General features: G+C 37.6%; 1 protein-coding gene across 50 annotated transcripts in view; it reads right to left on the reverse strand.

The window, feature by feature from the left end:
* The window catches only part of ARHGAP28 (Rho GTPase activating protein 28), a 187,492-nt gene that overhangs the window by 117,666 nt on the left and 54,874 nt on the right, over positions 1–14,952 (reverse strand). For 19 of the 50 annotated variants that reach the window (XR_014807644.1, XR_014807642.1, XR_014807632.1 and 16 more), the window contains exon 1: positions 478–708. The exons of the other annotated variants lie outside the window; for them this stretch is intronic. The gene's annotated coding sequence lies outside the window, so the exon portion shown is untranslated. Of the gene's footprint in view, positions 1–477; positions 709–14,952 lie in introns of those variants that run through there. 50 annotated transcript variants of the gene reach the window in all.

The raw sequence follows: 14,952 nt of genomic DNA on the forward strand, positions 1-14,952 counted from the left end.
CTATTGAGAAGTGGAAGACCTTCCTTGGGTAATGGAGTCCACCTCCGTAGATGTTTCTAAAATTAGATAATCATCTGGAAAGATTAGATAGTTTAAAGGCTCCTGCTCAAAAACAGAAATTGGAAGCCCAAGACCTCTAAGCCATTCATTTTTATGCATTTATGTTAACTAGTTTTTCCCAAATTAGTAATAAAGCTTATCTACTTTCCTTTTGTATTTGAGCTTCAGAAACATATTCATGCCACAACAAAAATGTTTGAAAGGTTAAAAAATTACAGTTTACTCTCACCTATCATTATGTACTACTAATAAAGCTATAAGCCCCACCTATGCATTCACTTAAACATAGATTTAAAACACCCAAAAAAGCTGGAGCAACGATTTGCTTCCTTCTCTCTGCTTCTAAGTAGAAGAACCAGACTGCAGAAAGAAGGCTGTAGCCCATGTTATTGATTTAGGAAGTGCTCTGAAACTCACCTCTGAACAGGTTAGAAGTCTCACAGTTGATATTCTTAAGAGAGAAGCACCAAACATCCCTTTGGCCCTGAGTCCTTAGGGCCCAGAGGTGGAGAGGCCGCCTCGCAGCCCACAGGCACCCTACCACATGCAGAGCTCAGCCTCACCTCGGAGCAGGACCTGCGGGCTGCCTCCAGCCCTGAGGGGCCAGAGAAACAAAGGGCAACAGAGCTTCTTGCCTAAACTGAGAACTAATTCCCAGTGCACAGTAGCTATTTAAAGAGGTGGTGCCTGAGGGGACAAATGCTGCCTCAGAGCCTTCCTGTTTGTGTCCCAGCTCCAATTTTCATCCATTTCCTAAGGAAGACTGCAAAGTGTAATCAGCCCTGAGAAGGCTAAGATTTATGAAAACCCATGCAGTGTCCAAGGGCAATTTTTAGAAACTGTTTTCCCCCGTTCCTTCTTCTCTCCATTAAGTAGATATGGGCTTTATTAAAAGTACTTTTAAAGTCAAAAGCAAAAATCGTATCTGTCATGACTTGATATAAGTTTTTCAACTCCTAAAAGATTTTTTTAACCTGAAATGCAAAAAGGAAAGAATTTTTGATGATTAATCCAATATATATATCAAGCAATAATGCAGAGAAAAACCATGCAACTTATGGTCAGAAAGCATGGGTCTGATTCAAAAAGCCTTATGCCATTTACTAGCTTTAACTAAAGAAAGGCACCCAAGCTCTCTCTAGGCCTCGGTTTCTTTGACTGAATAAGCAGGACTGAAAACACATATTTTACATGTCTATGTGTGAAACTGCTCAGGACGACTGGAAAAGACCCCATACTTTGCCCTGTAGAAAAGTCAGAGCATGCTGTTATTACACCATGGTATACAATTTCCCAGCAGCTGCTACTTAGAAGCTGGATAAAAAGCAAATACATCTTCTCTCCTCTCCCCAAAATTATATTATGTATGCATTTGTTTGCTTGTGCATTGTCTGCCTTTCCCACTGAGGTTGCAAGAGGGCCAAAGACCTCATTGGTAATACAGAGTTAACAATACTCCCAGGATCAAGAACAACGCATGGCATACATCACCATGCAATAAATATCCATTAAATAAATGAAATGCATACTTTCAGACAAAATCAAGCCCAGTGCTCTACCCACAGGAAGCCTGTAACAAATACTTATTATATTAGTATATGTACTGCAACTTTTTTCTATGGAGAAACATCCCAGGAAAAATGCAACATAATAGAATTTTAAGACAAGTGGGAGCTCTTAAAAATATCTGAGATAAACATGTCCATGTTTTGTTAGATCACCTTGTTCAAATATATTATGAAGATGGTGAATGTACAAACTTCTTACGTCACGGTACAAGATGTATTCTTACATCTTGGCATGAGGTACAATGTCCAATATGAATTAATTCACTGAAAAAGTTTAGCCTAGTTTAGAAGGTACCTAAACTCCAACCTCGGGACTGCTTCTATTCAAAGTGGAAACTCTCTTTCCTCTGTTACCCTTTAAGTCCTAGCTGGGGGGCAACGGGATTTGATAAGGATTCATAGATTTTTTTAAAGAGCATTTCGAGTGGTGGTCCCCTGTGGCTCTTATGATCCGACTACTAATGTTTAATATAACGTAACAATGTGCTGGGAGACAGGAGGAGCTCAGGAATCTAAAACAATAGATTTAGTTTTGAGCCTTCACATTATTGCCTGAATCCAGTTCAGGCCAGTTCAGGCCACTAGAGACTAAAAATCAATTCTTTGATGGCTGCTCATTAATCTCTTATGTATATAGGAGAAAGCGACTTTGGTGGATATTCGTTCATTTTATAAAATTACCATGAGAGGAAAGATCCTGCATCTTAAAAAGATCATGGGAAACATAATTCCCTCTTCTAAGGATTTCTCCTGTTTTGCTTGAGAAATAAGACTTTCCTTCCACATCTCATTCCTTTCTTTTCTGCCCTCTCTCGGCTCCTGCTGTACAGATATGGAAAGAGCTATTCTATTACAGATCTTTTTGCAAGCATTAAAGGTGGAAGATAACAATTTAAAGTCGCTTGCATTGAATGAAGTCATTTTAGTTCCAAACGATGAGGAAGCATCTCATAATCACTGGACCTGAAAGTTCTACAGCTTTTGGCCAACAAAAAAGAATCTGTGAGAAACAGAGGGTGATGGTCAGATAAAAACAGAATGTATTGCCTTTAACAGGTATCTGTTCTGTGTTTCTAAGCTCAGAGTTTCAGGCACTGAAGATACTATTCGTTGCACCCCTCTTCCTCCTTTTCTCACATAGCCCCCCACCCCACCCCCCAGTGCTAGAGGCAGTTTTAATTAAAGATTTTAAAGAAGTCTCCAACTTGATTTTTGACAGCTTCCAATAGCAAGGCTTTCTCACCTTACCTGTAGCCTCCCTCCTGACAAATATCCACCTACATGGAGCTTGTGAGTTGGACTGGAGGGTTATCAGCTGTGGCTTAAACACATACACATTTGACCCCCGAAAAGGGGATGAATTGTGCAAACTGCCATCCAGTAGTCGAGCTTCTCCTTTGGCTAATGAAGAAAGACTCTTTTAGGAGAGTTCCTCAAGAAGCTCTGACATCCTCCCCTGCAGATGCTAATGTACCCCACTAGCTATTTCCTGTAGAACCATTATAGGGCCCTAGTTCCTAACACTAGGACATCACTGTGTATTTGGTTAATAATATAAGAATAACTTCAACTTACTGATTACTGGGTCCTGTTATGCTATTTCTATCATTATTTGAGATTATATATTGTGTATCATAAATATTTACCTAATGCTGCAGAAAACATAAAAATCAATCCTATAAGGGAAAATAATTCATCAGTATGACTAAAAGGAGCAAACATCATAGAACACATTATCCCAAAATATATCACGACTAGGTATGTATACTGGACACTAGACCCATAATGAATATTTCCTTTTTGCCATCTGTTGTTTTATAGAACAGCAGATTTCCTGTCAGCTGATTCAAATAAGCAAAACAAAGTTACACGGAAAGATTAATCTTGTTGATAAGGATGTATTTTTATGGCAAGTTAATTCTAAAAGGTTAGGGATATTTCTTCCCCAAAATGAGAAACAAAGAAGATACTATTTCTCCCTCCTTTCCTCTCCCTCAACTGGCTGTGGGCAAGGCCTCTGCTAAATACTTGGAAGACATAAAATATGTAAGTGCAGAGTCCCTGTCCTCAGTCAGTTCATGACCTGGTAAGACAGGTACAGAAATATCTAAGTACAGGTAGTGTGCAGTAGAGAAAGAAAAACCTAAGGTTAAGAGCACAGGGCATGAAGTGAGAAGGATACAAGGCCCCTGGCTTTGCCACTTCCAAGCTGTGCGATCTTCCAGAAACTTCTTAAGCCCTCCAAGCCTTGCTTTCCTCTTGGATAACATAGAGATCATACTAGTGCCTGCTTCCGAGGGTCCTGATGAAAATTAAATGAATTTATGAATGCCCTTAACAGAATGACTGGCTTCTGGAAGTTATCAATAAATAGCACTGGTGCAGAAAAAAATAATTAAAAGAAATACTTAAATTGCCCAAGATATTCAAAGGAAAAAGAATATTCCATCCATGGATAAAATAAGAGATACAGGATTTTGCAGCCAGGAAACTGCGTCTAGAAATAGTCTGAATGTACAGGCTGTCCTTGACTTAGATTCCTTCAGTGTGAAAGATGACTGGGGAAAACTACTTGGAAAGAAAAGGGCCACAGCCCTCTTATCTCCCAGACACCATGCCCTCCTCTTTCCAGGGATGCCCACTCACGGTTCTGTGCTCAACCTCAGCCGACCCATCCAGCCTCTTCTCTCCTCCACCTTCCCCCACCTCCGACAACTGCTCCTCTCTCAGAACAGGGATGGTCTCATAGACTATCTTTGTAGTCTAGAAGAAAACAACCAGAATATCTACAAAAACAGAAACTTCTGTTTCTGGCCAGGATGCATTACATGGGACTGGATCCATCTTTCCAGCCTAAACAACTGGGCGCTGGCTAAAATATGTGGAAAACTATTTACAGATTCTAGACTAAAGGAAGCAGGGGATGTGAGATCCCTGAGACAGGGAACAACTGAGGCGAGTCCTATGGTTAACCCAGGCAATAGCCTGGTTGCCTGTTCCAAATGGCAGTGCAGTGAGAGGAAACCCCAGAACTCTGGGTCTTACTGAGTAAAGGGGACAGAGAACAGAGTCCACGGAGGCAGAGGCAGATGGAATTTTATAAGAAAAGTACCAGGCATGAAGGATCTGTACAAGAGCTCAAGAAAGCCATACGAGCTTTGCTTGAGTTTATTGCTCAGTATTAAGGTGCACACATGCCAGGTAAACCTCATAACACTGGGCAAAAGCAAATGAGGATCTACGAGATAAACCATTCTCAGATCTGGCGAAGGGCTGGAGACATTTGAGGTTTTACCAGCTAGAAGAGAAAGTCTCTGTTGAGCACCTGGGGCTTTAAGTCACCTCCTCAGAAGATTCTTTAGTAGTCTGATACTCTCAAGAACCTGTTTAGTAGTATTGTTAAATCAGGCCTACAGTAAAAATTACTAAAGACCTGGCCTAAAAAACTTTTTAAGAGAAAGACAACAAAACTTAGCACTGAATCAAAATAATACAAAAACCCACCAACCTCCCCTCCCCCAAATCTAACGCTATACAAAAAAATGTACTACACATGCAAAGATGCAGGAAAATGAGATAGAAAGAGATGGGGAAATGACATAGCTGAGGAATCAGCACAGCTAACTTATAAATATGATTAATACATGTAAGGATTTAAAAGAAAGTTAAGAGGATATAAAGGGAAAATTAACAAAAAATCAGATGTGGAAATGAAAAAAAATTGAAATAAAAAAATATACTAGATGGGATTATCAGGACATTAATCAACTGCAAAAGACACCAGTAAACTCAAAGACAAAACAATGTAGAAAATACTCAAATGGAAATACAAACAGGAAAATAAGCTTGAAAAAAAGAACAGAGCCTTAGTGACCTACAGAACAATAAAGTAGTCTAACACATTTGTTATTAGAGTCTTGGGATGTGGGTTTGGGGATAAAAATGATAAAAAGAAATGATGACTGAAAATTTTCCAAACTTGATGAAAACTACAAACTAAAAATCCAGGAAACTGAATGGACCTCAACAAAGATAGTAACAAGAAAACCAGAACCAGACATATCACAATGCAATTGCTGAAAACAAGAGATTAAAAAAAAAAAAATCCAAAGTTGCAGAGTGGAAAAAACAGACACACTGTGTCTAGAAGAACAATGAGAAGAATGACTGTAAACTTCTCTTTAGAAACTTGAGAAAAGCAACAGAATGACCTCTTTAAGTCCAGACAGAAAAAAAGGAAAGGTTAACCTAGAATTCTATATCCAGTAAAAATATCCTTCAAAAAATAAGACTAAATAAATACTCTTAAACAAACAAAAGCACAGAGACTCCACAGCCAGCAGAACTGCACTACAAAAAATGTTTGAGCATATTTTTCATGAAGAAAAAAAATACAAGATGGAAACCTGGATGTACATGAAAGAACTGAAAGTGTGGGAATTTGCAAATATGTGGGTACATATAAAATAAGCTATTTCCTTATATTTTCATTTCTTTAAAATGAAACTGACTCTGTAAAACAAAAATAATAACAAGTATTGTGAGGTTTTTGCCATGTGTAATAAATACAATGTATGACAACAAAATCACAAAGGACAGGAAGAAGAAAATAAAAGCAAAAAGTCCTGAAGTTCTTACATTATACATGAAGCAATCCAATATTATTTGAAAGTGGGACAAGATAAGATAAAGTGGCATACGGTAAATAAACTCCAGAGTAATAACTAAAGATGATGAGCAAAAAACTATAAGACAAGAGGGGAGATAAAATAGAAAGTTAGAAGATTACTTAAGTAATCCAAAAGAAGGCAAGAACAAAAGAGAAAAGGAAAGAAGAGGAGATGGGATAAACAAAACATACAGCAAGACAGTAGACTAAGTGCAACCATATGTGCTGTCTACAAGAAACACACTTTAATTATAAACACACAGAGTAAAAGGAGCACACTTAAATGATAAAGACACAGAGAAAAAGTAAAAGGATGGACTAAGACATGCCATACAAACTAAGAAAGCTTGAATGGCCGTGTTTAATTCAGACAAAGTAGATTCCCTGTCAGTGGGAGTCCTGGGGGAAGCAGATGTCAAGACTGAATCAAAAGTTCAAAAGATTTATTGGGGGAAACACTTGTGAAAGATAAAGGTGAAAGGGAGCAGGATTCACACATGAATGTTGGTCTGACACCTGCGAAAGGAGAAGAGGAGAAAGAAGATTTGGGTCAGAAGAGCCTCAGACTACAGTGCAGATCCAAGAAAGTCTCAGCCAGGCTGATGGGGCATCTCCAGATGAGACTGCCCAAAAGAAGAGCTGGCTTTGGGCAGAAATAGCCGTGGTCTAGGAACATACAGAGGTCAGTCATGGGCTGTGGCACCCTGGGGAGAACATAGCCACAGTGGGAATATGTGGCAAATCCCAAAAGTGTTGTAGCTGAGGCTGTGGGCTAAGTAAACTACTTTTTGGAAAGGAGGTCTGAATAGCATAACTCTATGGCTTTCACAGCTTTAGAACAAGGGATATGACTAAGGACAAAGAGAAATATTTCTTAACGATAAAAAGCTAAACTCAGAAAACTTAAAAATCCTAAATGTGTATGCACTGAAACACAAAGCTTCAAAGTATTTGAAGTTAAACTCTTAGAACTGAAAAGATAAAAGACAAAACCCAATTACAGTTGAATATTTCAAAACTCTTCTCTTAGCAATACATAGAATACGTAGACAGAAAATCAAAAAGAAAATTACGGAAAACTTAAGCAAAAGCATCAACCAAATTAACTTACTGGATATTTATAGAATACGCTCACCCAAAAGAGCATAGTATATAATTCTTGTTAAGTTCACAGAGAATATCAACATAAATCATACGCCCAGTCATAAACTAATCATGATAAATTTTAAAGGATTTAACTCATACAAAGTATGTTCTTTGACCAAAAGGAATTCATTTAGAAATAAGAAAGATATCTAGAAAATCCCCAAATATTGAAAGTTAAAGAATATCCTTTTTAAAAACCCAGAGATCAAAGAAGAAATCACAAGAGAAAACTACAACATATCAATATTTGTAGGATATTGCTAAAACAATCATCAGAGGGAATTTTATAGCACTGAATGCTTATTAAAATAGAAGAGAGGGCTATAATCAATGATCAAAGCTCTATCTTAGAAAACTAGTAAAAGAAGAAAAAATTAAGCCCAAAATAAATCAAAGCAAAGAAATAATTATGGTAAGAACAAGCAAAAATAAATGAAAGAAAGAATAAGCAGATGAACAATGGAAAAAAATTATTTAAAAGCCAGGTTTTTGAAAAAATGAATAAAATTAGTAAATTTATAACTATTTTGTCAAGAAATAAGAAAAAAATTACCAGTATCAGGAAAGAAAAGGGGAATTATTCTTAAAAATACTAAAGATAGCAAATGGATAATAAGGACATATTAGAGAGTTCCCTCATGGCTCAGTAGGTTAAGGACCTGCCATTGTCACTGCTGTGGCTCTGGTTACAGCTGTGGCAGGGGTTCCATCCCTGGCCCAGGAACTTCTGCATGCCATGGAGGTGGCCAAAATAATGTCATATCATAAACAACTCTACTCCAATAAATTCAACCACTTACATGCAATAGACAAATTCCTTGAAAGATATAAAACTACTAAAACTGACGTAGGAAGAAATGGAACCTACCTATAATTATTAAAGAAACTGGATTCATAATTTAAGACCTTCTCACAAGGAAAACTCCAGGCCCAGATGGCTTCACTTGTTTCTTATCAAACAAATAAGGATGAAACAATACCAAACCTGCACAGAAAACAGAGACTGAACTCCTCCCAATTCATTATTAAAAAACAGGATTACCCTGATACTAAAACCAGACAAAGACATTACAAGAACAAAAACCTACCAACACTGCTCATGAACATAAACAAAGACAGCCTCGACAAAATATCAGCAAATCAAATCCAGCACTAGCTGATTTTGTATCCAACTGCCAAAGTCTTTAGCAATAATTGCTGAGGAGCCATATTTTTTCTTATGTCACTATAAGCTCTCCATTAGAGATGAAGGCATAAAATGGTATTGGTCACCTGGTTTAAACTCAATAGTATAGGACTTTCTGGTTAAGCACATTTTTAAAATATCTAAGGTTATGCAATCAAATCGCTGGTACTCAGCAACTGCCTACAATTTCTAATGCTACCATCTTTTAGCACCAAGGTCAGAGTACAACGTTTGTGAGTCCAATAACTGTTTTTAGACTTGAGCTGATTAAGCGCAATGACTCTTTTAAAGGGCTTTATTTAATTAACCCTGTTGATTATACATAAATACTGATAAGATGTGATGCAGAATGATCTTACAGGAAGTTCTGATTGATCTGAATTCAAAAGCAGTCTTAGAAACAGATTCTAACAGTCTTAGCTTACTCCATTTGGTCAGATAGCAGATTGCAGCCTCAGGGAGGTTTAACCTCCAGAAGATGGGTTACTGCAGTAACTTTGGGGCTTACTCAGCTTCTGACTGTGGCAGGAGAGGAGATATTGTGTCCTGATTCTCAGAGCACGTCAGGCTTTTGTTTAGAGTCTTGAGCTATTCTTGTGGTAATTAGAAACAGTTTGAGGATAAAGATTACCTCTTCTTTATCATATCTGTATATATAGTGGAAGTCTTGGTATCATTTTCAATTTTCCCTTAGCACAGTTGTAAACATGCTATTACAGTGAGTCAAATTCATTTTAAAACTAATTATGACAAAGATATCTTTCCTTTGGTCCACTCTGAGTTAATTTTTGTGAGTGGTGAAAGATGGTCCAGTTTCATTGTTATTCGTGTGTTTATCCAGTTTTCTCAGCACCAAACTATCTTTTTTTTCCACTGGATTGTCCTGGTTCCCTTGTCAAACATTAGCTGTCTATTTGTGTACCAGTACCATATTGTTTTTATTACTGTAGTTTTGTAGTATAGTTTGAAATTAGTAAGTGTGATCCCTCCAATTTGTTCTTTTTCTTTGGGATTGCTTCAGCTATTCAGGGTCTTTTGTGGCTCTGTATGAATTAGGATGGTTTCTTCTATTTCTGTGAATCTATAAATGACTTGGGGTAGTATGGACATTTTAACAATATTATTTCTTCTGATCCATGAACATAGGATGGCTTTCTGTTTGTATCTTCATTGATTTTTATAAAACCTGATACTGTAAAACTCCTCGAAGAAAGCATGGAAAAAAGTTCCTCATTTTGGTATTGTGAATAATATTTTTGGATGTGACACCAAAAACAGGAGCAATAAGAGAAAATCGACAAATGGGACTACATCAAACTTAAAAGTTTCTGCATAACAAAAGAAACAATTAGCTAAATGAAAAGGCAACCTACAGAATAGAGAAAATTTTTGCAAACCACATATTGGATAAAGGGTTAATATCCAAAATATGTAAAAAACCTGGAGTTCCCGTCGTGGCGCAGTGGTTAACGAATCCGACTAGGAACCATGAGGTTGCGGGTTCGGTCCCTGGCCTTGCTCAGTGGGTTAATGATCCGGCGTTGCCGTGAGCTGTGGTGTAGGTTGCAGACGCGGCTCGGATCCCGCGTTGCTGTGGCTCTGGTGTAGGCCAGCGGCTACAGCTCCGATAAGACCCCTAGCCTGGGAACCTCCATATGCCGCGGAAGCGGCCCAAGGAAATAGCAAAAAGACAAAAAAAAAACAAAAAAACAAAAAAACCTGTACAATTAAAGATCAAAAACAAAAACAAAACCATCTGATTAAAAAATGGGCAAAGGAACTGAACAGGTATGTTTTCAAAGACTTCCAAAAGGCCAATAGATACATGAAAAGATACTCACCATCAATCATCACCAGGAAAATGCAGATTAAACCACAATGAGATATCACCATGCATATGTTAGAATGGCTATCATCAGGAACACAAGAGATAAGCACAGGTGAGATGTTGTGAAATTAGAACTGTTTTCACTGTATACCATCAGTGGGAATGTAAACTGGTCTAACCACTATGGAAAACAATACAGAGTTTCTTCAAAAAATTAAAAATAGAGCTACCATATGATCCAGCAATTCCACTTCTGGGCATACGGACAGAGGAAATGAAAACAAGATTTCAAAAAGATATATGCACTCCAATACTTACTGCAGCATAATAGCAAAGACATGGCAACAAGCAAAGTGCCCATCAATGGATGAATGGATAAAGAAGATGTGGTATATACAACTGAGTATTATTCAGCCATGGAAAGAAAAGAAATCCTGCCATTAGCAACAGCATGGATAGACCTTGAGCACTTTATGCTAAATGAGGTAAGGTGGATGAAGAAAGACAAATACTGTATGGAATCACTCATATATGGAATCTAAAATACATCAAACATGTGCAGAAAATGGTGGCTACCAAGGGATGGGGGTTGAGGGGATAAGACAGATGTTTATGGGTACGAATTTACAACCAGGAGCAAATAAGCCATAAAGACTTAATGCACAGTATAATCAATATAAACAACATTGTGCTATAATCATCCAGCTAGCTAAGAGACTGAAAGTTAATTATTCCAACCACTAAAAAGAAATTATAACTAGTTAATTATCTCTATCCTGACAATCATATTACAATATACAAATAATCAAATTAATAGGTACACTTTAAATTTACACAATGGTATATGTCGATATATTAAATTAAAAATGATTGATAAATATTTTTAAATAATTAGCTTTACTTGTTTTCCTTTTCCGTTGATAAGACATTGGATGATAATAATGGAGATTACAGAGTGGACCCTTTTTCAGGTATATTCTGGAAATTTACCTGAATGCCCAAATTTTCCAGTATAAAAACTTTTTTACAGGCTGATGGCCATTTTACAACTTATAGTTCTTTCTTAGCCTCACATCACAAATTAATTGTCTTTTCAAGTTTCTCTCAATTTTTCTTTTTCAAAAACTTAATGACAAAGTCACTGAAACAAATATAACTTTGTTTACTAAAAAAATTCATAGTGGGCTTGTTTACACCATGTATAAGTAAACCAACACAGAATCTGAGTTTCTAATTCTTTATTCAAAATATTTTCTAAGAACAACTGTACTTCCTCTTTACCCTTGCCCCCTCTCTCCATTCTGTCACAAAAGTTTCCGCATGCTTAAAAAGCAGAGAAAAATGTAAAGCCATGTTGAGATTCAGATCCTGGCCAATAGCTGAGTCACCCTTAGTAAGTGACTCCATAGTAACCACTCCTCAACACACACACTACGCAGCGTGTGTGTGATGGGATCTCTGCAAAAATGAAAAAAATACTTCCTTTCATAGAACTTTCAACAAATAGTAAAGCCAGCAATCCAGTAGGATCAGATGGGTGACTGGAGCAGGAGAGGTTGGAAATTACCATATTAAACAAGGTGTTAAGGTGTCCATTGGAAGATGAAATTTGCACAATTTTGGTTGCTTATCAAATTTTGACAGTTCCTGCTGAAATAAAAGAGTTATTCTAGTGCCATTTCCAGACACATTTCAAGTTTAATGTCTGAGACAAAGAGATCAAAGTAACTATTGCTCAAAACTATCTGTTGCTCAAAACTTAGAGCATCTGTGTTTTCTGTCTTCGGCCTTCTCTTCACAACAACATTTTGAATATTGATGAATGATTTTATTGCTTTCCACCTGGCAGTAATTTATTCATGGAGAGAAGAAAACCAGCCTCACCAGAGTGTTAACTTCAGCTGCTGTCAGCTGGAAAATGCTGATGGATTTTTATTTTCAAAAGTCTTTATGCCAGTAGAATTAAAAAAAGAAACGATACCTCATAATAACAGATATAGCAGGAGGAGGAGGTGAAGGGTGAATGAATATAACCAAAGTAATGGTACTTGCATAAACAGGGCCACATTATCATTAGCTAATACCTTTAACTACGAGTATGTTTTAAAATAGGTTTTAGCATGTGTCAAGATCTCAACTCATCTCCTTTTTGAAATTAAAAAAAAAGTCTGGAAGTGAAACCATAGCTTCCTTGACAACACAAACGGTCCCGAAATGATTCCTCAGAATAAAAGAAGCAAGATGATTGTCAGGAGGAAGTGTGCTTTGAATCCAGAATGGCAGATAGTTCTTGTTGACAATAAGCTGTGAACAGCCAGCTTTGGCTATTAACAGTTATGTGGTAATGATTATTAACTCAACTGCATAGTGAGAGCATTAAGTCACAGGATGACTGCTGCTTTTATGCTGTACTTCTACTAAAACTGGACTTTACTGCCCATTTTCAACGGCTCTTGAGCTTGGGTTGTAAACAACAGCCTTCTGGTAATTCCTCTGCAAAGGATGTACCCAGCAAGTAAAACTGAGTCATATATGTATCCAACAAGGAAGAAAAAAATAACAGAAAACAGGAGTTCCTGTCGTGGCGCAGTGGAAACGAATCCTGCAACCATGAGGTTGCAGATTCGATCCGGTGTTGCCATGAGCTGTGGTGTAGGTCGCAGACACGGCTCGGATCTGGCGTAGCTGTGGCTGTGGTGTAGGCCAGCAGCTGTAGCTCCGATTTGACCCCTAGGCTAGGAACCTCCATATGCCGCAGGTGCAGCCTCAAAAAGCAAGGAAAAAAAAAAAAAGAAAGAAAGAAAGAAAACAAAATAATATGACTTCCCAATTTGCAAGTCAAACAAGTTATATGTCTTTCCCAAGATGTGTCTTTAATTCCCATCATTAGAGATCATTAATAAATGAAACAGTTTTTATTTTTCTCAAGTGTTGATGTTTCATATTTATATGCTTCACATACACATATATACATACATATACATATATATATAGTAGAATATGTTTTTTATATTAGGAAGCCAAACCAGACTAAACTTTTAGAGGTAGAAGTGTATAAACAACATGTCATTCCAGGTTTAAAACGATGATAATAAAACACTTTAGGAATTTCTAGGTGCTGATTAGTATTTTAAGGGCTTTACATGTACTAATTAATCTCATCCTCAGTATCGCCAATGAAACTGTACTACTACTTCCATTATTTTACAGATCAAGGAATGGAAGCACAGAGAAGTTAAGTAATTTGCCCAGAATTGCACAGATAGGCTTCTGACGCTGTATGAGGCACAGAGAGGTTAAGGAATTTGCCCAGAATTAGACACGGAGGCTCTGATGTCATAAAACCTGAAGAGTAATTCCCCAGGGTACCAGTTACCACCTCTGCTTTCACAGGGCACAAATCAATGTTTTTACTCATGGGAATGACATTTTGTTGTCTCTATCGGTTTTATAAGCTCAATCAGGAAAAATACAGGATGAGAAATCCTGTATTTGGTTCATTCATATGACTATGAACCAAATAGTCATATGGTTCCATGGGCTTTTCAGCAGCAGGTCAACTTGCTGGATGAAAAGCCTTTTCAATAGTAGTGTACTCCCAAGACTACAGGCGCATTTGCAAACAGCATGGTAACAGCATGAGAGAAGGTGTTACGTTAAAAGGTAAGCAAGGCAGAGCTAGGACCAGCACAGACGTCTGGCTTCCACTGACCAAGAGGAAAAAAGAAATCAATTCAGCCCCAAAAGCAAAACTTAATGCATCCTGACATCTTGGAATGAGACAAGGATGCTATATACATATATTTATAGAACCTTGTCATGTAAACTCATCTGTAAGACAAAAATCATACCTGCTCAGGAAAGTTTAGAATCTTACTTCTCTTTCTTGGATTATGTTATTAATCTGGATATAACAGGCCTAAAATGATACAAATAATTATGAATAAACTCTGCTTTTTTGTAGATTCTTTATAAATATCAATAGCCCTCAATATGTGTGTCCTCTGTCACATGTGACACATGAATACAGTAGGTCAGCCCATGCACTTATTAATCACATTCGCTATGCTATATAATCCTCCATAAACACTGTATTTAAAAGTTAACACTCAGTTGTTATTTCTTCAGTTTCTTTTAAAATTCTAAATCTTATTTAGCTTTCAAAACCCTATCTGGATTGTAAATACCTCCAAGAAATCTTTTTTTTTTTTTTTTTTTTTTTTTTGTCTTTTTTTTAGCTATTTCTTGGGCCGCTTCCGCGACATGTGGAGATTCCCAGGCTAGGGGTCCAATCGGAGCTGCAGCCACAGGCCAACGCCAGAGCCACAGCAACGCGGGATCCGAGCCGCGTCTGCAACCTACACCACAGCTCACGGCAACGCCGGATCGTTAACCCACTGAGCAAGGGCAGGGACCGAACCCGCAACCTCATGGTTCCTAGTCGGATTCGCCAACCACTGCGCCACGACGGGACCTCCCTCCAAGAAATCTTAAC

Source organism: Sus scrofa, chromosome 6 (genome assembly GCF_054392235.1).
Source record: "Sus scrofa isolate SSC_HxYL_T2T_F1_AM1 chromosome 6, Sscrofa_HxYL_maternal_Yorkshire_Landrace_v2.0, whole genome shotgun sequence".
Classification (NCBI taxonomy): domain Eukaryota; kingdom Metazoa; phylum Chordata; class Mammalia; order Artiodactyla; family Suidae; genus Sus; species Sus scrofa.